This window comes from Eschrichtius robustus, chromosome 4 (genome assembly GCF_028021215.1).
Source record: "Eschrichtius robustus isolate mEscRob2 chromosome 4, mEscRob2.pri, whole genome shotgun sequence".
Lineage (NCBI taxonomy): Eukaryota > Metazoa > Chordata > Mammalia > Artiodactyla > Eschrichtiidae > Eschrichtius > Eschrichtius robustus.
The window spans coordinates 56,658,211-56,683,624 of record NC_090827.1 but is presented as its reverse complement, the minus strand read 5'-3'; the positions used below and the strand labels follow the sequence as shown (position 1 = coordinate 56,683,624).

General features: G+C 38.2%; 1 long non-coding RNA gene across 1 annotated transcript; it reads left to right on the top strand.

Moving 5' to 3' along the window:
• Nucleotides 1-19,305: 19,305 nt before the first annotated feature.
• LOC137763673 (uncharacterized) lies at nt 19,306-23,603 on the top strand. Its single transcript, XR_011073833.1, has 3 exons — nt 19,306-19,452; nt 21,054-21,157; nt 23,546-23,603. It is a non-coding gene; the product is annotated as an uncharacterized lncRNA (long non-coding RNA).
• The last annotated feature ends 1,811 nt before the right edge of the window (nt 23,604-25,414 follow it).

Genomic DNA, 25,414 nt, shown 5'->3' with positions numbered 1-25,414 from the left:
TGCCAGGTATTCTTCTAAGCTTTGGAGATATGGCAGTGATCTCCACAGACAAGAACCCTGCCTGCGTGAACCTTATAGTCTATTGGGTTGTGGGGAGACGGACAATATAAAAGTGTAAAGTAAATGTTTACTTTCTGGTAATTATAAATGTTATAAATAAAAATTTTTAGAAAAAGGAGACGGAGACTGGTAATTAGGGATAAGGAAGGGAAAGACTGTTTAAATGTGGTCAAAGAGTGACTCTCTAAAGGACATTGGAGGAGAGACATGAACAAAGTGAGAGACCAAACTATATATAGGTCTATGAAGGAAGAGAATTCCATTCAGAAAGAATATTTAAGGCGAAGTTCCCAAAATAAGAACAAGCTGGGTATATTGACAGAACAGCAAGAAGCCCATGGACAGCAAGTGCATGCTTTCTAATTACTGAGAAAGAAACTCTAAATTGCGTGAAATAATATTTGTGAAATCATAATCTAAAACTCGCTGCACACAACATTTATTAGTTCAACATAAGCTTTTATGAATGATTTCTATGCTGGATCTTAAAATATATTAAAGATATCTGGCATTGCCTTTGTTTTCATGAAGCCTATAGCTTAGTTTTATGTTTTCCTCATCATTAGTCTCTACAGTTTATTTGTACTCGATTTAGATCTAACCAAATCTATTAGCATAACATGGAATGGAGCTTCATGGTATCTCATAGAAAAGAAAGCAAGCTGCAGACTGGAGCGCAATGCCCTTCTGAGGTCAAATCATTATACTGAGAGGTCCATCAGGAGGTCTAAGAAAATCATCGTTTTCAAGTCTCAAGTTTTTAATACAAGTCTCCAAGTCAGTTCTGAATATTTTACAGTAAAGAAAAATATTATCAGGTAAATACGATTTAGTAGGCAATATAAAAATCATGGCTGAACGAGAACTCAAATAAATGATAGCCTTCTCTGGTTGCTATACCTTTATGTTTAGTTTTATAGAGTATTTTAAATATTTTTATGCTCTTTGTGTATAGTTGAGAACTGAATGAAAAAGATTTAGAGAAAAAGAGAAATCAAGATTATTGCAAAGGCATACCCAAAAAGAAAAATTTCGTATTATTGCTAGCATAATTTAATAATAATTATATGATACCCATTTTATATGATAATTTAATACATTTGCTACTTAAGATAAAGCCAGTGCAACCAAAAATACAGGAGGGTAGTAAGCACATACTTAAGGCCAGAAATCTTGGCAGTTATAAAGGCTTAAAGAAACAATCTTGTAGAGAGTGACAGATCTATAAGGGAAGATCCAAGAATCCTTAATAGAGGTGATCATTCATTCAACAAACATTTATTGAGTAAGCCAGACAGTAGATGAAAACCTAATGTATGTATAGCCCTCTATATAACACATCTACATATATCATTTTGTCTAATACTTCTTACAGTCCTGTGAAGTGTGTATTCTTAAGAGGAACACAAAATTCAAAGGGGTTAATGTAAATGAGCTAGCTCATAGTAGAAATGCTGGACTGGAAACCCAGGTTTTTTGACAGCATATTTCTTGATCTTTCCAGTATACCATGGTAACCTTCTTATTCATCTGTACAAGGTTGATACAAGAGCATTCTTCTTCCTATAACTTTTATTTTCTTTAAGAGTTTTTTTTTTTTATCACAAAGGAAATGAAAATGCTGAGTATCTTATAAAATGCCATTAGAACCAAGTGAGAAGTGGTATGCATGTGGGGAGGGAGAGAATGAGATTGAAGAGAAAAGAGGAGAGGGAGAACTATCTTGAATGAAGAAGTTGCACAGTAATAGTAAGTAAGAGAGTGAAAGAGAGGATGAGAAAACTGGTAACAGGGCAGCAAAAGATGAGGGCACACTCCAGGGAAACTTCCTTTGTTGCATATTTTTCAAGTAGCTTTGGTCCTTACTATATTAGTTTCTAAAGAAAAGCAGGATGATCACAAACATTTCTTAATGTATACTCAATATCCATTTCCCCTAAATTTTGTAACGTCATCTTCAATCCATTCTCATAGCTTCAGTTAATACGTCTAAGCTGCTAACTCCCTAATTTTTATCTACAGACCCAACTGCTCTCAAGAGAACACTATATTTCCAGATAACAACTGAAAAAAATCAACTTGGATGATGTCACAAGTACCTTAAATTCAACCTGTCTAGAACCAAATTTATAATCTCTGGAAAAACATCTTATTGTTTTTCTCTCTGCCTCCTTCTATATCCTTCATCTTTCCAAGACTAAGAGAGCTATCTTTCTATCCAAAAATAGCAAATTCAGCCTGTGCAACTCATCGTCTCCCTCATCTCTATACCCAGTCATTAATACCTGCCCTTATTCTTCATTAATAGCTCATGACTCTAACCTCATTGCCTTGGTAATTTCATCATTCATTCCTGAATTACCAGAAGAGCTTCCTGCTTTTTCCTTTTGTATTTTGCCTTTCCATTCCAGTCTGTATACTATCAGTACAGGCAATTGTCTAAAACACAAATTTAATCATGTAGTTTTCTAGAAAAAAAATCATATGGGATCCCCCACTACCTGCAAGATCAAGCCCCAAATCTTTAGCATGGCTTTCAATGCTCTCAATGAATTACATTCAACCTTTCCTGCCATCCTCACTCCCTTACACTCTTAACCAAACCAAATTTACTTTTTTTGCTCAGTTTTTTTCTTTCCAAAGCATTTATCAAGGCCTGGAATTGTCTTATGTTTATGTTTGTTGGCCTATTCCCCACTAGAAGGTAAGCTTTCTAAGGTCAAGAACTCTGTTTACTTTGTTTACTGCAGAGTCTACCATGCCTAGAACAGCGTCTGATGCATAATAGGTGCCCAGTAGATATCTGTTGATTGATTGACTCACCCAGAAGTTTCCAGACAATTGCCTTTGAAGCCCAAATCCATGTTCTCTATTATATATTAATTACTATACATAATAAATTGACAGTCACTTCCTTACTTTTCATCTCAACTTTCACTCTAAGTAGTAAAGTTTAAAAACTGATATAATGGGGAAACGTACAGGTCTGGGTATCAAGGAGACTCAAGTTTGAATTCTAGCTCTATGCTGACTCATTTACCTTATTTATAAAATGAGGATATATTTCCTTCTTTACATAGTTATTTTAGATCATGTGTGATACATGATTTATACTGTAAATACCCCCTCCCTTTTTTCTTCCCTCCCTCCTACCCTTTCTTCCTTCTACCTCCTCTTATCTTTTTGGTATAGAACCAAAAAGATAAACCTCGGGTGTGAAGAAGAGGAAGAAAGGGGGACATTTCCACATCTTATTTTTAAACTATCTCCTTACAGCTGAAAAATCAAATGTCTGGTTTGGAAAGGGATCTTAGGGTTCATCTGGTCTCCTCTAACATGTCAATTTTCTCTATAATTTCCAAGCCATGTGGTTGCCCAGCTGATGCTTAAACAGCTCTAGCAAGAAAAATTCTACCTCCTGTTACTATCTAGCCACCAAAAACATTATAAATTACATATCACAACCATATAAAATTGTAGCATCAGCCAATATTAAAGATAGTTTGCATAGTACAATAAGTTAATTAAATCATCTTGGTGAGTCTATTTGAATGGAAACTTCAGCATCAAGTTTCCTGCAATTTCTTTATCAAGGCCTCTAAAGTTGTACTTTTATTGATATTTTAAAAATAAATTTCTATAACATCAAACCTATAAAAGGTTCATCACAGACCAAATACCTCTCTAACCTTTTAAGCTCTCACAGTAAAAACTGTCTTTTTTATTTATCTAAGTTTGAGAAATATACAAATGTAATCATAACCCCCAAGGCAAAATTTTATGGCAGTTTTCAGAACTCTTCACTATGAAAACTACTCAAAGCTACAAACATAAAAGTTTCCAATAAAATTTGTTTTAGATACTGGCAATAAAACATCCTTTGCTTGCCTCCTAGCTCCAAATTTTGGAACCACAGCTGTCCAAATGCCGAAGATGTATCCCACATCCCCCAGCCACATATTCCCCAAACTTTTAATCTCCTCCAATTGAAAAACAATAACTATTATTATTTATGAAGTATCATTAATATTTCATATTTAAGGAATGTGTGTTAATGAGAATAAAAGAAAAAATAGGTCATATTAAAGAAATCACAAAGAGCATTACATAAATTACTAAGGCACCTTAAGTAACTATATTTTACTTTAAAAATAATGTCCTCATGTTTTCACCTCAAAATCTTTCTGATTTTTAACCTGGAACTTGTTTCATAATGAAAATGTAAATAATAAGGGAGAAACATGTGCCTATGAGCACAGAAGTGGTTCGTATTGGAAAGTCTTCTGAGAGCCCGTGTGCGTTGTATTAAGGGCATTTGGAAAGCTGATTTCCATTCCACTTCTGGCCCTCCCAGTGCCACAGGGAGATACTGCCAATGGCTTCAGTGCTCAGGAAGCACATGGAAGCATTCTACCTCCGGACTCTAACAATTTTACCAAAGTGTTCCTTTCAGGCCTCAGACCTTGAAATCAGTTCATTCCATCCATTGCTCTGATCTCTGTTCCTCTGCGACACCAGACAAAACACAAACCAGGCTCCTTCCTTTGACATCAGCATATTGTTCACCGTGCGGATGGCAGTCAGTGGTCTATTGTCAAGGCCCTGTGCTCAGCCAGTCCCTTACATGCTCCTTCCTCTGCCTTAGGGAGGGAGTGTAGGTGGAAGCATATGCAAAGGCTCAGGCACTAGACCGACCTATGTTTGAACCTCAGCAATGCCACTTTTTAGCTCTATTAGCCTGGCAAGTTAAGAAACTTCCTCATCCGTAAAACTGGGGCAAACTTCCCTCCTTTTGCTCCTTCCTGACTCATGGTCCCTGCAAACTCCTTCAATTTTACACTCAGTTTCTCTCAAAGTAAACTCCTCATTCTAATTCAGATTATGCAGAAACAAACCCTGAGACAAGAATTGTGTACAAGGTACTCACTGTGGTACCGGGAGAGACCTGTCAGAGAATCCGGGAAGCAGGGCAGGGAGAGGGAAGAAGTCAATCAAGGGTCCCTTTTCAGGCACAGATTTGGCCTCACCTGGTCCCTCAGAGGAGCTCTGCAGCTTAAATTACACCTGCAAGTTTGGTCCCCTCCAAGGGTTGCCAGATAAAAGGTGACACCCAATTAAATTTGAATTTCAAATAATGAATTCTTTTTAGTATGTCTCAAATATTACATGGAACAAACTTATACTAAAAAAAAATTATTTGTTGTTTACCTGAAGTTCAAGTTTAATTGGCCATCCTGGATTTTTATTAGTTAATCTGGAAACTCTATGAAGGTCAGTTTGCAGGGCTTTCATCCTAAGGGCTGTGGGGATGGCGGCACGGTGATGGGGATGTGGGTAGCGGCTCCCACAGAACCCATAGAAGGGATCGAAGGGGATCTGGGTGGGATCCTAGCACAGTGTCTGCTAGCATCCTGTACTGTCTCATGTTCTTCACACGATGCTCCTTCCACTTCCTCCCATTATGGAAACTTGGCCCATGGGTAAAGAACCCACACTTACAGGTCTCACAACGGAGCCTGCTTTTTCTCTGCAACAAAACTAGCTTTCTACAGTTCTTCACTGTGGCTTCTAGATCATACATCCATTGCTCTGACACCCCAGGGATAAGTCCCTCTTTGAGCTCTGGCTCTCCGGCTATTGCCTTCTAACCCCTGCAGTTTTGCCTACTTCCAAGGGACCCTTAACCAATTCCCTGATAACCGTGGCATCTCGGTCACAGGTTTCCTCCAGCCCCAAATGCTATTGCCATTTTGGTCATTGCTTTGTCAAGTAAGTAGTCTCAAAGTTCTGTTATCCCTTCTCTATTTTCACAGCACATTCTCTTGATGCTTCCTGGCCTAACCGTTACTGGGATTTCCTTCACCTCTGAAAACTTAATTATCCCACCTTGAAAATACTCTCATTCATCCAGTTTTCAGTCCATTACTCCTATTTCATTAGGCCTTAGACTTAATGAAGACAACTTTCCTCATTCATTAACCCCTCCTGAATTTACTTTCTTCTCTCATCAGCTACACACTTCAGCCTTTTATCAGCATTTATAAACATTCTCGACAGCCTCACCCTCTTTTTATTCTGCTGTACTCACTCTAAGATCCCTCAACCCATATCACTGCATAAACCTCCTTTCTCCATTCTTCTGAAATTTTATTAAAAAGATTACCATGATGTCATATATATTGGGATAGCAAAACTTTCACTTATAATTATAGGAGCAAATTTAAATCATACTGAAATTAGCTACATTATATATTGCTGCATTCCCAGCGGCGAGTGTTGTTAAGTGCAAAGACTCTCTGATACATTGCAATTTTCCTTTAGGGATCATTAGGTATTTAATATGAAGAATATTAGCTTGAGTAGGATAGATGCTTGAATCTATGTATTTAGTAATTTCTCACACTACAATATAAATTGGAAGCACTATTTTTTTAAGTGCTGAATCCATGTTAATATTTATACATTGAAAATAGACACAAGGAAAAGACATCATTAATTATTTTCCTTTAAAAGGTTTAAGATTAATGCTTATTTCCAATAAACTTTTATTAAGTTTACTTATTTTGTAATCAAAAAGAATAAAAGAGGCTGAAGGAAGATGAAACAAAATAGCAATTATCACATGCACAGACATATACTTAACATAAACACAAAAGTGAAGATGAAACAAAGAACAATTATCACACACACATATACATAAAAACAGAAAAGAAATATTTGCAAAGTTGAGGGTTTTTTCTTGGACTTAAATAAAAGTAACTTCAGGAGCAATTTAAAAACCCTAAACCATTTTTTATACAAGCAGCTCATGCAGCTCAATATCAAAAAAACAAACAACCCAATCCAAAAATGGGTGGAAGACCTAAATAGACATTTCTCCACAGAAGACATACAGATGGCCAACAAACACATGAAAAGATGCTCAATATCGCTAATTATCAGAGAAATGCAAATCAAAACTACAATGAGGTATCACCTCACACTGGTCAGAATGGCCATCATCAAAAAATCTACAAACAATAAATGCTGGAAAGGGTGTGGAGAAAAGGGAACCCGCATGCACTGTTGATGGGAATGTAAATTGATACAGCCACTATGGAAAACAGTATGGAGTTTCCTTAAAAAGCTAAGAATAGAACTAACATATGACCCAACAATCCCACTACTGGGCATATACCCTGAGAAAACCATAATTCAAAAAGAGTCATGTACCACACTGTTCATTGCAGCTCTATTTACAATAGCCAGGACATGGAAGCAACCTAAATGTCCATCAACAGAGGAATGGATAAAGAAGATGTGGTACATATATACAACAGAATATTACTCAGGAATGAAATTGGGTCATTTGTAGAGATGTGGATGGACCCAGAGAGTGTCATACAGAGTGAAGTAAGTCAGAAAAAGAAAAACACAAATATCATATATTAACACATATATGTGGAATCTAGAAAAATGGTATAGATGATCTTATTTGCAAAGCAGAAAGAGAGACACAGACGTAGAGAACAAATGTATGGATACCAATGTATGGATACAAATGTATGGATACCAACAAATGTATGGATACCAAGGTGGAAAGGGGAGATGGGAGGAATTGGGAGATGGGGATTGACATATGTACACTATTGATGCTACGCATAAAATAGACAACTAAGAGAACATACTGTCATAGCACAGGGAACTCTACTTAATGCACTGTGGTGACCTAAATGGGAAGGGAATCCAAAAAAGAGGGAATATATGTATACCTATGGCTGATTCATTTTGCTGTACCATAGAAACTAACACAAAATTGTAAAGCAACAATGCTCTAATAAAAATAATTTAAAAAAGAAAGCAGTAATCAGATCTGATGATTAGTAAAAGATTGCCACATAATAGCTTTCTAAAACATTTTGTTAATATAAAAATTATAAATATAACCATCAAAAAAAACCCCAAAACCATTTTCAAGTTCAACAATGTACAATTAAATACAAGTGGATGCTTATTTCAAAACAAGTTGTTTACAGCAGCTTCTTAATTCATTGTGCTGTCACCATCTTTCAAAGCCAACACAACTAAAAGCTGAAACCTACACCAAGAATTGCTCCTCCACCAAATAGTGAAAGAGAAGCAATGGTGAATGATATTTTAAACCTTTCTTTCCTTCCTTGTCTTATTTCACCATCTAATCCATTTAGTATTCATGAAGGTGTGTGAACATTAATTTTCGTTTTTATATACTTGTTTCAGACATACTTAAACTGAAAGAGTTTGATTACTACACAAAGTATAAGATGATAAATCATAATGCTTCTCCATTTAGCAGAATTGGATTTTACCAATCTCTTGCCTTAAATTTTATTTGCTGGACTAAATTATCCTCAAATACTTTCCACATACAGTTGGATTCTTTCAGCACGGGTCCTGAGACCTAGTGTAAGTTGTTGTGTGCAGGGAGATAGTCTGATATGATTAGGAAGTTTATTATTTCAAAGAGCTGGAAGAAGAGGGCCTAAGGAATGAGTTCTAAATTAATAATAACTAGTTGGATTCTCTTCTGGTTTAAAACTGAAACTAAAATTCCAGGTGGATTGGGAGGACCTTCAAGATGATGGAGGAGTAAGACATGGAGATCACCTTCCTCCCCACAAATACATCAAAAATACATCTACATGTGGAACAACTCATACAAAACACCTACTAAATGCTGGCAGAAGACCTCAGACTTCCCAAAAGGCAAGAAACTCCCCACATACTTGGGTAGGGCAAAAGATAAAAGAAAAAGAGAGACAAAAGAATAGGGACGGGGCCTGCACCAGTGGGAGGGAGCCGTGAAGGAGGAAAGGTTTCCACACACTAGGAAGCCCCTTCACTGGTGGAGACTGCGGGTGGCAGAGGGGGGAAGCTTCGGAGCCATGGAGGAGAGCGCAGCAACAGGGGTGCGGAGGGCAAAGCGGAGAGATTCCCGCCCAGAGGATCGGGGCCAAGCAGCACTCACCAGCCTGAGACGCTTGTCTTCTCACCTGCTGGGATGGGTGAGGGCTGAGAGCTGAGGCTCTTGGCTTCGGAGGTCGGACCCCAGGGAGAGGACTGGGGTTGGCTGCGTGAACACAGCCTGAGGGGGGCTAGTGCACCACAGCTAGCTGGGAGGGAGTCCAAGAAAAAGTCTGGACCTGCCAAAGAGGCAAGAGACCATTGTTTTGGGGTGCATGAGGAGGGGGATTCAGAGCGCCCCCTAAACAACTCCACAGATGAGCAAGAGCCACGGCTATCAGCGTGAACACCAGAGACGGGCATGAAACGCTAAGCTGCTGCTGCAGCCACCAAGAAGGCTGTGTGCAAGCACAGGTCACTATCAACGCCTCCCCTCCTGGGAGTCTTTGCAGCCTGCCACTGCCAGGGTCCTGTGGTCCAGGGACAACTTCTCCTGGAGAACACATGGCACGCCTCGGGCTGTTGCAACAACACGCCGGCCTCTGCTGCCACAGGCTCACCCCGCATTCTGTACCCGTCCCTCCCCCCAGCCTGAGTGAGCCAGAGCCCCTGAATCAGCTGCTGCTTTAACCCCATCCTGTCTGAGTGGGAACAGACACCCTCAGGTGACCTACACGCAGAGGTGAGTCCAAACCCAAAGCTGAACCCCAGGAGCTGTGCGAACAAAGAAGAGAAAGGAAAATCTCTCCCAGCAGCCTCAGAGCAGCAGATTAAATCTCCACAATCAACTTGATGTACCCTGCATCGGTGGAATACTTGAATAGATGACGAATCATCCCAAAATTGAGGCGGTGGACTTTGGGGGCAAATGTAGACTTGGGGTTTGCTTTCTGCATCTAATTTGTTTCTGGTTTTATGTTTATCTTAGTTTAGTATTTAATACTTATTATCATTGATAGATTTGTTTATTTATTTAGTTGCTCTCTTCCTTTTTTTATATATATATATATATTTTTTTTTTCCTTTTTCTCTTTTTGTGAGTGTGTATGTGTATACTTTTTTGTGTCATTTTGTCTGTATAGGTTTGCTTTTACCATTTATACCTGGGTTCTGTCTGTCCATTTTTTTAAAGTATAGTTTTAGCACTTATTATCATTGGTGGATTTGTTTATTGGTTTGGTTGCTCTCTTCTTTTTTTTATTACTTTTTAATTTTTTTATATTAATAATTTTTTATTTTTATTTTAATAACTTTTAAATGTAATTTAATTTAATTTTTTTCTTTCTTTTTTTTCTCCCTTTTCTTCTGAGCCGTGTGGCTGACACGGTCTCGGTGCTCAGGCTGAGTGTCAGGCCTGAGCTTCTGAGGTGGGAGAGCCAAATTCAGGACATTGGTCCACCACAGACCTCCCGGCCCCACGTAATATCAAAAGGTGAGAGCTCTCCCAGAGATCTCTGTCTCAATGTTAAGACCCAGTTACACTCAACAACCAGCAAGCTCCAATGCTGGACACCCCATGCCAAACAACTAGCAAGACAAGGACACAACCCCACCCACTAGCAGAGAAGCTGCCTAAAATCATACTAAGTTCAAAGACACCCCAAAACACACCTCCAGATGTGGCCCTGCCCACCAGAAAGACAAATTCCAGCCTCATCCACCAGAACACAGGCACCAGTCCCCTCCACCAGGAAGCCTACACAACCCACTGAACCAACCTTACCCACTGGGGGCAGGCACAAAAAAACAACAAGAACTACAAACCTGTAGCCTGCAAAAAGGAGACCCCAAAAACAGTAAGTTAAGCAAAATGAGAAGATAGAGAAATACACAGAAGATGAAGGAGCAAGGTAAACACCCACCAGACCAAACAACTGAAGAGGAAATAGGTAGTCTACCTGAAAAGAATTCAGAGTAATGATAGTAAAGATGATCCAAAATCTTGGAAATAGAATGGAGAAAATACAAGAAATGTTTAACAAGGACCTAGAAGAACTAAAGAGCAAACAAACAATGATGAACAACACAATAAATGAAATTAAAAATTCTCTAGAAGGAATCAATAGCAGAATAACTGAGGCAGAAGAATGGATAAGTGACCTGGAAGATAAAATAGTGGAAATAACTACCACAGAGCAGAGTAAAGAAAAAAGAATGAAAAGAATTGAGGACAGTCCCAGAGACATCTGTGACAACATTAAAAAAAACAACATTCAAATTATAGGGGTCCCAGAAGAAGAAGAGAAAAAGAAAGGGTCTGAGAAAATATTTGAAGAAATTATAGTTGAAAACTTCCCTAACATGGGAAAGGAAATAGTCAATCACGTCCAGGAGGTGCAGAGAGTCCCATACAGGATAAATCCAAGGAGAAACACACCAAGACGCATATTAATCAAACTATCAAAAATTAAATGCAAAGAAAAAATATTAAAAGCAGCAAGGGAAAAACAACAAATAACATACAAGGGAATCCCTATAAGGTTAACAGCAGATCTTTCAGCAGAAACTCTGCAAGCCAGAAGGATGTGGCAGGACATATTTAAAGTGATGAAAGGGAAAAACCTACAACCAAGATTACTCTACCCAGCAAGGATCTCATTCAGATTTCACGGAGCAATTAAAACCTTTACAGACAAGCAAAAGCTGAGAGAATTCAGCACCACCAAACCAGCTTTACAACAAATGCTAAAGGAACTTCTCTAGGCAGGATACACAAGAGAAGGAAAAGACCTACAATAACAAACCCAAAACAATTAAGAAAATGGTAATAGGAACATACATATCGATAATTATCTTAAATGTAAGTGGATTAAATGCTCCCACCAAAAGACATAGACTGGCTGAATGGATACAAAAACAAGACCCGTATATATGCTGTCTACAAGAGACCCACTTCAGACCTAGGGACACATACAGACTGAAAGTGAGGGGATGGAGAAAGATATTCCATGCAAATGGAAATCAAAAGAAAGCTGGAGTAACAATTCTCATATCAGACAAAATAGACTTTAAAACATAGACTATTACAAGAGACAAAGAAGGACACTACATAATGATCAAGGGATCAATGCAAGAAGAAGATATAACAATTGTAAATATTTATGCACCCAACATAGGAGCACCGCAATACATAAGGCAAATACTAACAGCCATAAAAGGGGAAATCAACAGGAACACAATCATGTTAGGCGACTTTAACACCCCACTTTCACCAATGGACAGATCATCCAAAATGAAAAAAAGTAAGGAAACACAAGCTTTAAATGATACATTAAACAAGATGGACTTAATTGATATTTATAAGACATTCCATCTAAACACAACAGAATACACTTTATTCTCAAGTGCTGATGGAACATTCTCCAGGATAGACCATATCTTGGGTCACAAGTCAAGCTTTGGTAAATTTAAGAAAACTGAAATCGTATCAAGTATCTTTTCTGACCACAACGCTATGAGACTAGATATCAATTACAGGACGAAAACTGTAAAAAATACAAACACATGGAGGCTAAACAATACACTACTAAATAACCAAGAGATCACTGAAGAAATCAAAGAGGAAATCAAAAAATACCTAGAAACAAATGACAATGAAAACACGATGATCAAAACCTATGGGATGCAGCAAAAGCAGTTCTAAGTGGGAAGTTTTTAGCAATACAATCCTACATTAAGAAACAAGAAAAATCTCAAATAAACAACCTAACCTTACACCTAAAGCAATTAGAGAAAGCAGCACACACACAAAAAAAAACCCAAGTTAGCAGAAGGAAAGAAATCATAATGATTAGATCACAAATAAATGAAAAAGAAATGAAGGAAACGATAGCAAACATCAGTAAAACTAAAAGCTGCTTCTTTTAGAAGATAAACAAAATTGATAAACCATTAGCCAGACTCATCAGGAAAACAAGGGAGAAGACACAAATAAATAGAATTAGAAATGAAAAAGGAGAAGTAACAACTGACACTGCAGAAATACAAAGGATCATGAGAGATTACTACAAGCAACTATATGCCAATAAAATGAACAACCTGGAAGAAAAGGACAAATTCTTAGAAAAGCACAACATTCTGAGACTGAACCAGGAAGAAATAGAAAATATAAACAGACCAATCACAAGCACTGAAATTGAAACTGTGATTAAAAATCTTCCAACAAACAAAAGCTCAGGACCAGATGGCTTCACAGGCGAATTCTATCCAACATTTAGAGAAGAGCGAACATCTATCCTTCTCAAACTCTTCCAAAATATAGCAGAAGGAGGAACATTCCCAAACTCATTCTACAAGGCCACCCTTGTGGCCTTGGTATCACCATGATATGAAAACCAGACAAAGATGTCACAAAAATAGAAAACTACGGGCCAATATCACTGATGAACATAGATGCAAAAATCCTCAACAAAATACTAGCAAACAGAATCCAACAGCATATTAAAAGGATCATACACCATGATCAAGTGGGGTTTATCCCAGGAATACAAGGATTCTTCAATATATGCAAATCAATCAATGTGATAACAAACTGAAGGATAAAAACCATATGATCATCTCAATAGATACAGAAAAAGCTTTCAACAAAATTCAACACCGGTTTATGATAAAAACCCTCCAGAAAGTAGGCATAGAGGGAACCTATCTCAACATAATAAAGGCCATATATGACAAACCCACAGCCAACATCATTCTCAATGGTGAAAAACTGAAACCATTTCCACTAAGATCAGGAACAAGACAAGGTTGCCCACTCTCACCACTATTATTCAACATAGTTTTGGAAGTTTTAGCCACAGCAATCAGAAAAGAAAAAGAAATAAAAGGAATCCAAATCGGAAAAGAAGTAAAACTGTCACTGTTTGCAGATGGCATGCTACTATACATAGAGAATACTAAGATGCTACCAGAAAACTACTAGAGCTAATCAATGAATTTGGTAAAGTAGCAGAACACAAAATTCATGCGCAGAGATCTCTTGCATTTCTATACACTAATGATGAAAATTCTGAATGGGAAATTAAGGAAACACTCCCATTTACCATTGCAATAAAAAAAATAAAATACCTAGGAATAAACCTACCTAGGGAGACAAAAGAACTGTATGCAGGAAACTATAAGACACTGATGAAAGAAATTAAAGATGATACAAACAGATGGAGAGCTATACCATGTTCTTGGATTGGAAGAATCAACATTGTGAAAATGACTATACTCCCCAAAGCAATGTACAGATTCAATACAATCCCTATCAAACTACCAATGGTTTTTTCACAGAACTAGAGCAAAAAATTTCACAATTTGTATGGAAACACAAAAGACCCTGAATAGCCAAGGCAATCTTGAGAAAGAAAAATGGAGCTGGGGGAATCAGGCTCCCTGACTTCAGACTATCCTACAAAGCTACAGTCATCAAGACAGTATGGTACTGGCACAAAAACAGAAATATAGATCAATGGAACAGGTTAGAAAGCCCAGAGATAAACCCACACACATATGGTCACCTCATCTTTGACAAAGGAAGCAAGAATATACAATGGAGAAAAGGCAGCCTCTTCAATAAATGGTGCTGGGAAAACTGGACAGCTACATGTAAAAGAATGAAATTAGAACACTCCCTAACACCATACACAAAAATAAACTCAAAATGGATTAAAGACCTAAATGTAAGGCCAGACACTATAAAACTCTTCAAGGAAAACATAGGCAGAACGCTCTATGACATAAATCTCAGCAAGATCCTTTTTGACCCACCTCCTAGAGAAATGGAAATAAAAACAAAAACAAACAAATGGGCCTTAATGAAACTTAAAAGCTTTTGCCCAGCAAAGGAAACCCTAAACAAGATGAAAAAACAACCCACAGAACGGGAGAAAATATTTGCAAATGAAGCAACTGACAAAGGATTAATCTCCAAAATATACAAGCAGCTCATGCAGCTCAATATCAGAAAAACAAACAACCCAATCCAAAAATAGGCAGAAGATCTAAATAGACATTTCTCCAAAGAAGATATACAGATTGTCAACAAATACATGAAAGGATGCTCAACATCACTAATCATTAGAGAAATGCAAATCTACAATGCAAATCTACAATGCAAACTACAATGAGGTATCACCTCACACTGGTCAGAATGGCCATCATCAAAAAATCCACAAACAATAAATGCTGGAGAGGGTGTGGAGAAAAGGGAACCCCCTTGCACTGTTGGTGGGAATGTAAATTGATACAGCCACTATGGAGAACAGTATGGAGGTTCCTTATAAAACTAAAAATAGAACTGCCATATGACCCAGGAATCCCACTGCTGGGCATATACCCTGAGAAAACCATAATTCAAAAAGGGTCATGTACCACAGTGTTCATTGCAGCACTATTTACAATAGCCAGGACATGGAAGCAACCTAAGTGTCCATCGACAGATGACTAGATAAAGAATATGTGGCATATATATAAAATGGAATATTACTCAGCCATAAAAAGAAACGAAATTGAGTTATTTGTAGTGAGGTGGATGGACCTAGAGTCTGTCATACAGAGTGAAGTAAGTCAGAAAGAGAAAAACAAATAATGTATGCTAACAGATATATATGGAATCTTAAAAAAAAAAAAAAATTCTGAAGAACCTAGGGCCAGGGCAGAAATAAAGATGCAGATGTGGAGAGTGGACATGAGGATGTGGCGCGGGAGGGGTGGGCTGGGAGGAGGTGAGAGATTGGCATGGACATATATACACTACCACATGTAGAATGGATGGCTGGTGGGATGCAGCCGCATAGCAAAGAGAGATCAGCTTGGTGTTTGTGATCACCTAGAGAGGTGGGTTGGGCAGGGTGGGCGGAAGATGCAAGAGGGAGGGGATATGTGGATATATGTATACGTATGGCTGATTCACTTTGTTATACAGCAGAAGCTAATGCACCATTGTAGAAAATTATACTCCAATAAAGATGTTGAAAAACAAATAAAAATTTCAGGTGATCCAAGGAGTCATTGAGAACTGGGAAAGATTATCTTCCACAAATGGCCTTTTAGGAATTTAAGTAGTATCTTAATGCAAGAAGCTATAGAGGGATCTAACTGCCCCCTCTGCTTTATGTATATCAGGCCTAATAAGCATAAAGTTTTGCTGATTAAAAAGTGTTTTTAAATGTATCTTTTCAGTTAATACTCATAAAATATTATCTAAAAATCTCCACTTGGTTTAGGGTAATGCTGGGACAGTTGAACCTTTACCATTTAAGCGTTTCGTTCATCCACTTGTTCATTCATTTAACAAATAGGGATTGGCTATCTACCATGTGCCAGGCACTCTACTGAGTACTAAAAAGAATGGAACTCTGCCAATGATAAAAATTGTCGTAGCACCCTGGAAACTCGCATATGATGAGTATGATGATCTAGCCAACATGTACTCTATATGAGCGGGGAGCTTTCTGTATCTAAGAGTCAGGGAAGACTTCTTTGACTAAGTGACCTTTGACCCAATTTGTGTGTTCAGGAGGGAGTGAGGAAGGACAGAGGAAATACGAAAGACAGGATAGTGCCTTTTTCTTGAAAGGATTAGCTCTGTATTTATCTTTCATTTTTACCATTTCAAATAACTACTTTCATAGTGGTTCAAAATAAACTGAGATATTTTAAAAAACAATGAGGGCAAGGTAAGCTTTGACATTCCCTATGCTCTTTTTTGCTATTCGAAAGTCTCCTTCATAGGGGCTTGACTTGGATACAGATGGCGTGTAGTAGTGACTTAATGAGATAAATGCTCCTCCTCATTAGGATCTGTGATTGGGTCTCTCTAATAGTAAAGTATTTACCAAAGAATAAAATCAATTCTTTATGTATTAGTGCTCCTTAAGCTAATAACACTTTATATTCCTGATATCCAATGTTAGAATTTATGATCTGGGATATGGTAATGCCCTCAGTCTAGTCGGTACTTTTACTTTTCATGGTTTATCTTAAAGAGGACTACTGTATAATTACTTTTGTGCTTTCCCATTTGTTTTCTCTTGTAAAAGAAAAAAGACTGAGAATATTAAGCCAGCTGTTAGCACTTCTTTGATATTTCCCTGTGGTCTGCTCCATTAGAGGGGGCTAAGTTCTTAATATCAGTTGGATTTGTTAATCATTGGCAAACAGTGCTCTATGAGTATTGGATAATGGGTTCATTTTGTGCATTTATTTTACCATGGCAATTTGGATGTTCTCTTGTCATAAATAAGTTCATTTTAAAAATATCTAAAAACATAATCCAGATTTCCAAGCCTTCCACCAAATTAAACAAAGCAATACTTTCCTTTATTTACATGACTAAAGCAAATATGATTTTCAGTTTTTATTCAAGAATTTATTTCAGATGGTCTTAGATTACATTCTCTATACCTAACACCATGTGGAAAAGAATAAGAAAGGCCACTGCATCCATGACATGAACTAACACTTTATTCAATTATTCATTTACTCGGGGTCTACTTTATACCAGGTTTTGTGTTAGGCTTTGTGGAAATGAAAACAATGATATTGATGGGGAAATTTTCACTCTAGAGACTCCTAAATAGTTGATCCTTTCAAATAAAGTTCAAGGCTATTTGGTATGGCATTTGCTATTTTATAGGAGACAAAGACAAGCTCTAGCAAATTATGCCATAGACAGCCAACAAATGCCTAATTCCAGTCTCCTTAGTGGTAGCCCAACTCTGGGATAGATCAATTTATGTCTTTACACCCCCATCACAAGAGATATATGTGGGGAAACAGACATAGATGTAGATGTTTAGCCCTAAGGCAGAGACATGATAAGAATAATTTACTTGGCCAAGAGTATTTTAAAAAGAAAAAAGATCTCTGCTCTGTGAACTCATCTAGAGATTATTTCTGAGATGAACCCTCTACTGTCAGGTGTGATGGCACCTGTTGCGTGGCCTTAAGATCAGACATCTAGGAGAGCTCCCCCTCTCCCATGAGGCAATCTTCATGAAGTATGTGACAGCTGGAAACACAGACAGAGCTAAAGATACTGAGGGAACTTAAGCCTAGTGCGCTTTCAGCTACCTAACTTATCTGGGACAGGGTTGAATTGTATTCATACTTCTCACTGAGGCAGAAGCATAAATAACATGTGAACTGCTTCACAATTTGCTTAGCTGATGATTGTTTCCCAGAACTGACTCCTAAAAGCCCACTCAGTCAGTCCCAAGAACATCCTAAACAAGTTGACCACTTCCTTGATTGGAAGATTTACAAGGCAGTAGATTTGCCTCCATCTCCCTGTACATATAGGTCCATGGAGTACAACAAACTGAAATGATCCTCCTTCCCTGGAACCAATATGGAGGCAATGTGAAGTACAGGCAAATCCCTTGAGTCCTAAATGGCCTTCAACAGACATGTCTTAATGAAGCAAAGTTAAAAATCAGTAATAAATTAATGAGAATGGGCCTCTTAGTGGCAATCATCCATCCATTCCCTCTTAGAGCACCTTTTAATTATTTTTGCTAATGACAGAGTTTGGGGGTCACTGATTTCAGAAAAGAAGAAAACTTTTCTGCTTTCAAGGCAGTAATGTGCGGTCTCTACATTCTGCATATTTGGAATAATCACTATTTACTACTTGTGGTTGTTTCTCTTTTAAATGCTGGGTGATGACATTGCTTCAGAGGGCTGAAAATACACTTTCTAAATTTGTCTTTTTTCCTTCAGACAGAGACTGTCATTTGGGGCTGTTCATCATTTATAGATAGTAATGACTAGAGTAATATGCCGTACACACCTTCTCGGTCTTCACAGGGTACCTCAGTAATCTCTAAGGAATCATAGAGGTATGGATAAAAATGCCTGTTTTCCCCACTTCCCATCTTTCTGTTAATTGGGCTTATGCCCAGTTTATGCAGTTTATCATTCGGTCTCGCTGGTGATCTTCACAGCTGCTGGCTAATGCAGGCCCCTTAAACATCTCTCCGAAGCTCTAAAATCTGCTTAGGAATTTGTCAAAGTGACACCTGTTAGTAGCAATTTCATTTCTCAAAGAATCATGGGGTGAATGCGCTACCCACTTTTCCTCCCTCCCTTTCCTTCCTTCCCATGGTACATTCCAAATAGGGTGACTTTCTGGGGTTACCGCTCATAGAATATAACTTACAAGTTGGGAAAGTATACTTAATAAATTGTGTCTCAAAACAAATGAAGAACAGTCAACATGAGTCAATTATTAGTCATCATTTTTATAGCAACCAAGCTGTAATTGGGAAATAGAGGGTGTGGTCATCCCACTGGACAGCCACAGAGCATAGAGCAGAAGCAACTTGTCCAGAGCTCTCGGCGTGGCCATCCATAGCAAGCACGTGTCCGCTGCTGTCCTGTGCCTTCACATCAGCCACCAAATCCATCTGATCTCTCTGCTGGCCTCAAACTCCCAGATTCAGAAACAGTGGAGAGTGCAGGAAAGCAATCAAAGAAAAATAGGTGTGTGTGTTTATTTATCTATTTATTTATTTTTGGCTGCGCTGGGTCTTCGTTGCTGCACGCGGGCTTTCTCTTGTTGCAGCGAGCGGGAGCTACTCTTCATTGCGGTGCATGGTCTTCTCATTGCAGTGGCTTCTCTTGTTGCGTAGCATGGGCTCTAGGCACGTGGGCTTCAGTAGTTGTGGCACACGGGCTCTAGAGCGCAGGCTCAGTAGTTGTGGCACACGGGCTTAGTTGCTTCACGGCATGTGGGATCTTCCTGGACCAGGGTTCGAACCCGTGTCCCCTGCATTGGCAGGTGGATTCTTAACCACGGCACCACCAGGGAAGTCTCAATAGGTGTATTTTGATAGCAACTTATGAGAAACTTTGGCTTCATCACTTTGCTAATTACTGTTCTAACTGGCATACTCTCTCCTGCTTAATAAAGGAAGAAGACATCACAGGCAATGCTAGAAAATTTAGGATTAGTGAAATAAAAATAACAATAGATATGTTTTTAAGGATTTTGTTGAGCTTTACATTTTCAAAACTTCTCCCAATAGTGCTTTTTCCCCCCTTCAAGACTGCTGATATCAATCTATCACTCAAGAGAAAATAATAGTGTCAGGGTTTCTAAAAACAATCTTGAATGGAAGGAGACTGTAGGATTAATATTTTTAAATGAATTACAGTGGTCTGTATGCACCACTTTCTTTAGCGATTATTCTTGGCAGAGTGAAACATCAAACTCAGTCCAATGTGAAAATTCCCCAACAGAATGGAAGTTAGAATTCAATACAAGCAGCAAACTTGTGACAGTATGTTATTCATTCAGAGATTTTCATAACTAAAATGCATCAGTTGTCAGCAGATTTAGTGCACACTTCTTAGTCCTTCTTATTGTAAGACTAACAAGGTTCAGCCCCATCTTCTTATTTCACGAATTCTCTTCTTCAGCCTAAAATTGAAAACCTAACCATCTAAGTTCCCCAGAGGGCTTTGCAAGAAACGAACTCTTACTTGAATTAGCATCACTTTTGCAATGTTTCTAAATAAGCTAATGCAGCCCCTTTGAGGAGAAGCCCTTCCAGGGGTAAAAGAGAATGCAGTCAAGCACATCCAATCTCACCGGTATCACTGACTGTGAAGGAAGTTCAGCAAAATTTCTTTCAGCTGGTTAAACTCTGAAAGGTCATCCACACAGACAGCAAGCCCAAGTTCCTCTCCCCCCTCACAGGACTAGAACATCTTATTGACACCAGTTACCAGGCTATGAGACCATGCGGCTGGTGAAAGATGCCTTCATTTATTTATGTATTCATATGTTTTAAAGAAGACTTTTTTCCCATTTAAAAAAATTTTATTATTTAATTTTCCAGAAACCCTAGAGGTCTTGAGAAGAAAGACACAAATTTAAGGCACTGTGGTTTGGATGTTAAATTGGTAACAACCATTAGAAGGGCTGCCCGAGTTAATTATGTAGGATTTACCTGCCCTGTAGATTTGTGAGTTAGATTTTGTTGCAGTTTCATCATTGTATGTGCTACTCAGAGAAACAAATAACTCCCCCATTTTTACTTTATGTTTTGTTTTAATGCAACGTTTATCTTTTGGCATAGGTAGAAGATAATACTTTTATTGGTGCAACCCAAAATGAAGGGGCAAAACGATGAGAAGACATAGCTCATACATGACTTTGCTGATTCAAGTTTCTGTGATTAAGGTATAGTTGAGAACATACTTTCATCCCATTCCTTGTATGACGTCTCTATGCCCTCAGAAGAGAACTGGCATTGCTTCCCCTAATTTAAATCCCACTGATCTATTGCTCTTTAATATTAACAGTCATTGCTAATCTGCCTCTTCCAGCACAAGCAGCTCCAGCTCCAAATCTCAAGGTCTAAAGACCATAGTCATTTATCTAATGAGCCCCAGGAGGACTTAGGGTAGCTCAGCCCATTAAGCAAGCTGAGTCTTAAGCAAGGGCTGCTGAAAGTTGACCTGAGACTGCCAAAATCCTCTTTGTGGAGTTTTGTTATGAGTCATAAAACTCACTTCCTCCATGGCAAATCCAACAGTATTTGTTAATTGTGTCTCTGCTCCGTGACATAAGCTTTACCTCACTGGAGCATCTGCTTGGGCTTTATCCCGTTGCTAATGATCATTTTCTACTTTCCAGTCACTAATTTTTAAGAAGCACCAGTGTGATATAGTGAAAAAATGCCCTTAAAAAGGTATCATGAGACTTGATTTCTATTCCCATTTCTGCCAATAACTATCCAAGTAACATTGAGAAAGTCCTTTGATCTCTCTGAACTTCAGTTTCCTCATCTGCAAAACAGAATTGGGGATGCTGGGTGGGGAGGATGTACTAAATGACACGAAGGTCCCCCTGGCTGTAAAATCCCCGTTACATTTACATATAAAGAAAGGACTTTATTTCTACTCTTTTGATATAACTTTTGGTGAAATGACAATTTTGCACGACTTTTAAAACATTTATTATTTATTCAGTTACCAAATCTTGGGATGACTCTTTAAAATTGGAGGAAACATAAAACAATGTAAACAAAATAAAACAAAAAAACCTCTGAGTTTCACAGCATACTTTATGGTTCATGGCATACTCATCATACTCTATGATTCTCTAAGGGTGCAAAAAATAATTTAAATATTTATTAGTTACTTTTGAAAAATTTGGATTTCCTAGAACTTAGTGTTTAGTTTTGTGTGGTTTCATTTTGTTTGTTTTGCTACCCCATACTTGAAAAATGGTCTTTATTTTCTAAATATGGAAATTAAAACACAAGTTTGGAACCTGTGGTTTCTTCTCAGTCATCTTTCCTGTGATCTCTTTGCAGGATTTGACATTGTCCACTTCCCTCTTAAACACACTCTTCTCATTGGGCTTCTATGACCCTGTATTTCTGGGTTTTCTCTCCCTCTATGACTCTTCCTTGACTTTTCACTGGATCCTCTTCCTCTGCTCAACTTATACAGGAGAGTTTTCCCCAGGTTCCATTCTCAGTCCTCCCATTTTAATCTCTCTGTATGTGTTCCATTAGTAATCTCCTTTACTACTACATGCACATAATTTTCAAGGTCATTTCTCTGTTAAAAAATCTTAAGTGACTCTCCATTTCATCTATCATTCAAGTTTAGATTACTTAACAAGGCACAGGTGGCCCCAGCCTACCTTGGCAGAATCAGTTCCAACTTTCTTTGCCACAAACACCTTATTCTCTAGCCTTGCTTGACTAAGCACCATTCCATGAGCCCTGAGGGACATTCAAATTTCTCTTCCTTTGGCTACATTATTTATCCCTCTTGGGATGTCTTTATCTTCCTCCCCCCTTTTATATCTTAGAATGTTCTATTCATTTTTAAAGGCCCAGCTCAAAGCCACTTTTCTTTCTGTAACCTTACTGACCCAACAGGCAACATGAATTGTTCCAAGCTCTCCCCTCCCACCACTTCTGTGTATTCCTATAGGTCATTTCCATGCTTTTCTGTAGTAGGTATTGCATTATTTTAATTGTGTATCTGGTTAATTCAATAATATGTATTTTGTAGAGAAAAACAGAAAACAACTTTATCACTATCCTTTTAAGCTGACTTTGTTTAATAGTTCTTCCTTGACTCTGGATCAAATCTTATTATTTTTCTCATCTTTTTTCATGTGTGGAAAAGCTTGAAGTTATTTAATTTAAAAAAAACCAAAAACCCTTTAATCTTTTATCCAATTTAAAGATTCTCTTTTCCTCTAGTTTAGGCATGACTCAGACTCAGAAAATCCCCTGGAAGTAGCAGGGGATTTTGGTCAGATTCTTCCTCTTCCATGTACCGTCTCCTCCCCAGCTCACTAGGTGCCATTTCAAGCTCAGCCAGATCAAGCAAAGGAGGTAGGATTACATGAAAAGAGTAAAATCTTAGCTGCCTTTCAAGTTTTAGGATGATATTATCTCTTTGAGTCTGGCAAATGATAAATAATGGGTTCTTTATCTTATAGAAAATTTTTATCTTTAAATGGAAACCATTTAACTCTGGCTGCCATAACAAAATTTCATAGTTTGCTGGCAAAGAACTGAAATTTGTTTTCTCACATTTACAGAGGCTAGAATTCTAAGACCAAGGTGCCAGCGTGGTTGGTTTCTGGTGAGAGCTCACTTCCTAGCTTGTAAGTGGCTTCCTTCTTTTTGTGTCTTCACATTGCAGAGAGATAGAGAAAGAGAGAGACCACTTTCTAGTGTCTCTCTTATAATGTCTCTATTATAAGGACACTAATCTCGTCATGAGGGCCCCACCTTCAGGACCCCATCTAAACCTACCTCATCTACCAAAGCCTCACCTCCAGATAGAGTTAGAGCTGCAATAGATGAATTTTAGGGGGACACAATTCAGTCCATAGCACTACTGTTGCTGTTAACCTTTCACTAAGGATTTCCTGGTATGGGAAATGTTCTTTCCAGCTGAATGCTCATGATAGCCTTTCAACCCCTGGCTTTCAACAGTCCATTCCAAAAAGACTGTCTGTTGAGGATACCTTGCCCCTCCGGACAGGGTTCAATTTCAAATCCTGTCCTTCTTCAAGGACTGACTAACCCCGCTGGGAAATTCACACTATCCTTCCATCAGTGGAAGCCCAACTTCCTTTTTCTGTAATATTCTCTACTCCTCCACTATCAGGTTATTAGCCTTCAGACATCTTCAGATGAAAGTCAGGCAGCAGCTTCTGTATTCTTCATCCTCTCCCACCCCACACTGAGTGGGAAGAGGTCTCTGAAACTACTTGACTTGGAGGCTGGGGAAGGAACCCCCTTTTCAAGAGTACCTTGGTGACTCTATTTTTTTTAAACTCCCAATCTTTAGTAACATAGTCTTGGGGCAAAGCAGCAAGGTAAAGCATGCTTGGCTTTTTCAAGCAACTGAAACCAAAATTTTGTGGTTGGAACATAATTAGTAGAGAGGGAAGTGGCAGACAATGAAATCAGATATGTAGGTGAGACTGAGATCCTATAGATTATGGGAGCTGATAGTGAAGAGCTGGTTTTTATTCTAAGTGCAATGGATAACCATTGGAGGTCTTTAAGCAGGGAAGTGATATGAGCAACATACTGAGATTTACATTTTAAAGATGTACCTCTAGCTGGTATATAGAGAATTTATTATAAGGGGGAAAGAGTGGAAGCGAGGACATCAAATATCAGGCTCCCAAGTAATCCAGGTGAGAGATGTAAGTGATTTGGCTTAGAATGATAGCAGAAAGAAGAAATAAAGACGATAGATAGGAAGTATGGTTTGGAAGAATAATTGAGAGCATGTGCTAAAGGTCTGAATGTGGAAGATGGAGGGGACAGAGATTAAGAATGACTTCTAATTTGGGGGATAGATAAGGGTGATATTAACTGACATGGAAAATATTGAACTAAGAATAAGTTTTGGTTTTGCTTTTGTTCTCTGATCTGTGTTTAAGAACAGAAGGGATTACAGGATTCTATTTAGGTTATATTAAATCTGAGATATTTATTAATTCAAGTGGAGACGTCAAAAGGCACATCAACAAATATTTAACTTTGGAACTCAGTGGTCACGGCTAGAGATAGAAATTTAGTTGCCATGGGCATATACGTGGATTTAAAGCCCAGTGACTGAGTGGAAACACCTAGTGAGAGAATGTAGAAGGAGAAGAGGGACCCAGGACCTAGCTCTGGGTAACTGACGTTGAGAGGAGGAAGAGTCAGCAAAGAGACCCAGAAGAATCAGAATACATCTTATTCAATAATTTCTCAATATTTAAATATATGAGTAGTGAAATAGAACCCTGTTCTTCAATCATTTCTCACCTCAGCACTAGTGAGAATCTAAAGCAGCAAGACCTAAGAGGATATTGTCTAATTCGTAGTTCAATAGGTAATTATTTGAAAATATTGTTATAAGTTTGGAGAAATTTCTCATAATGCTTATATTATGGAATTGGACT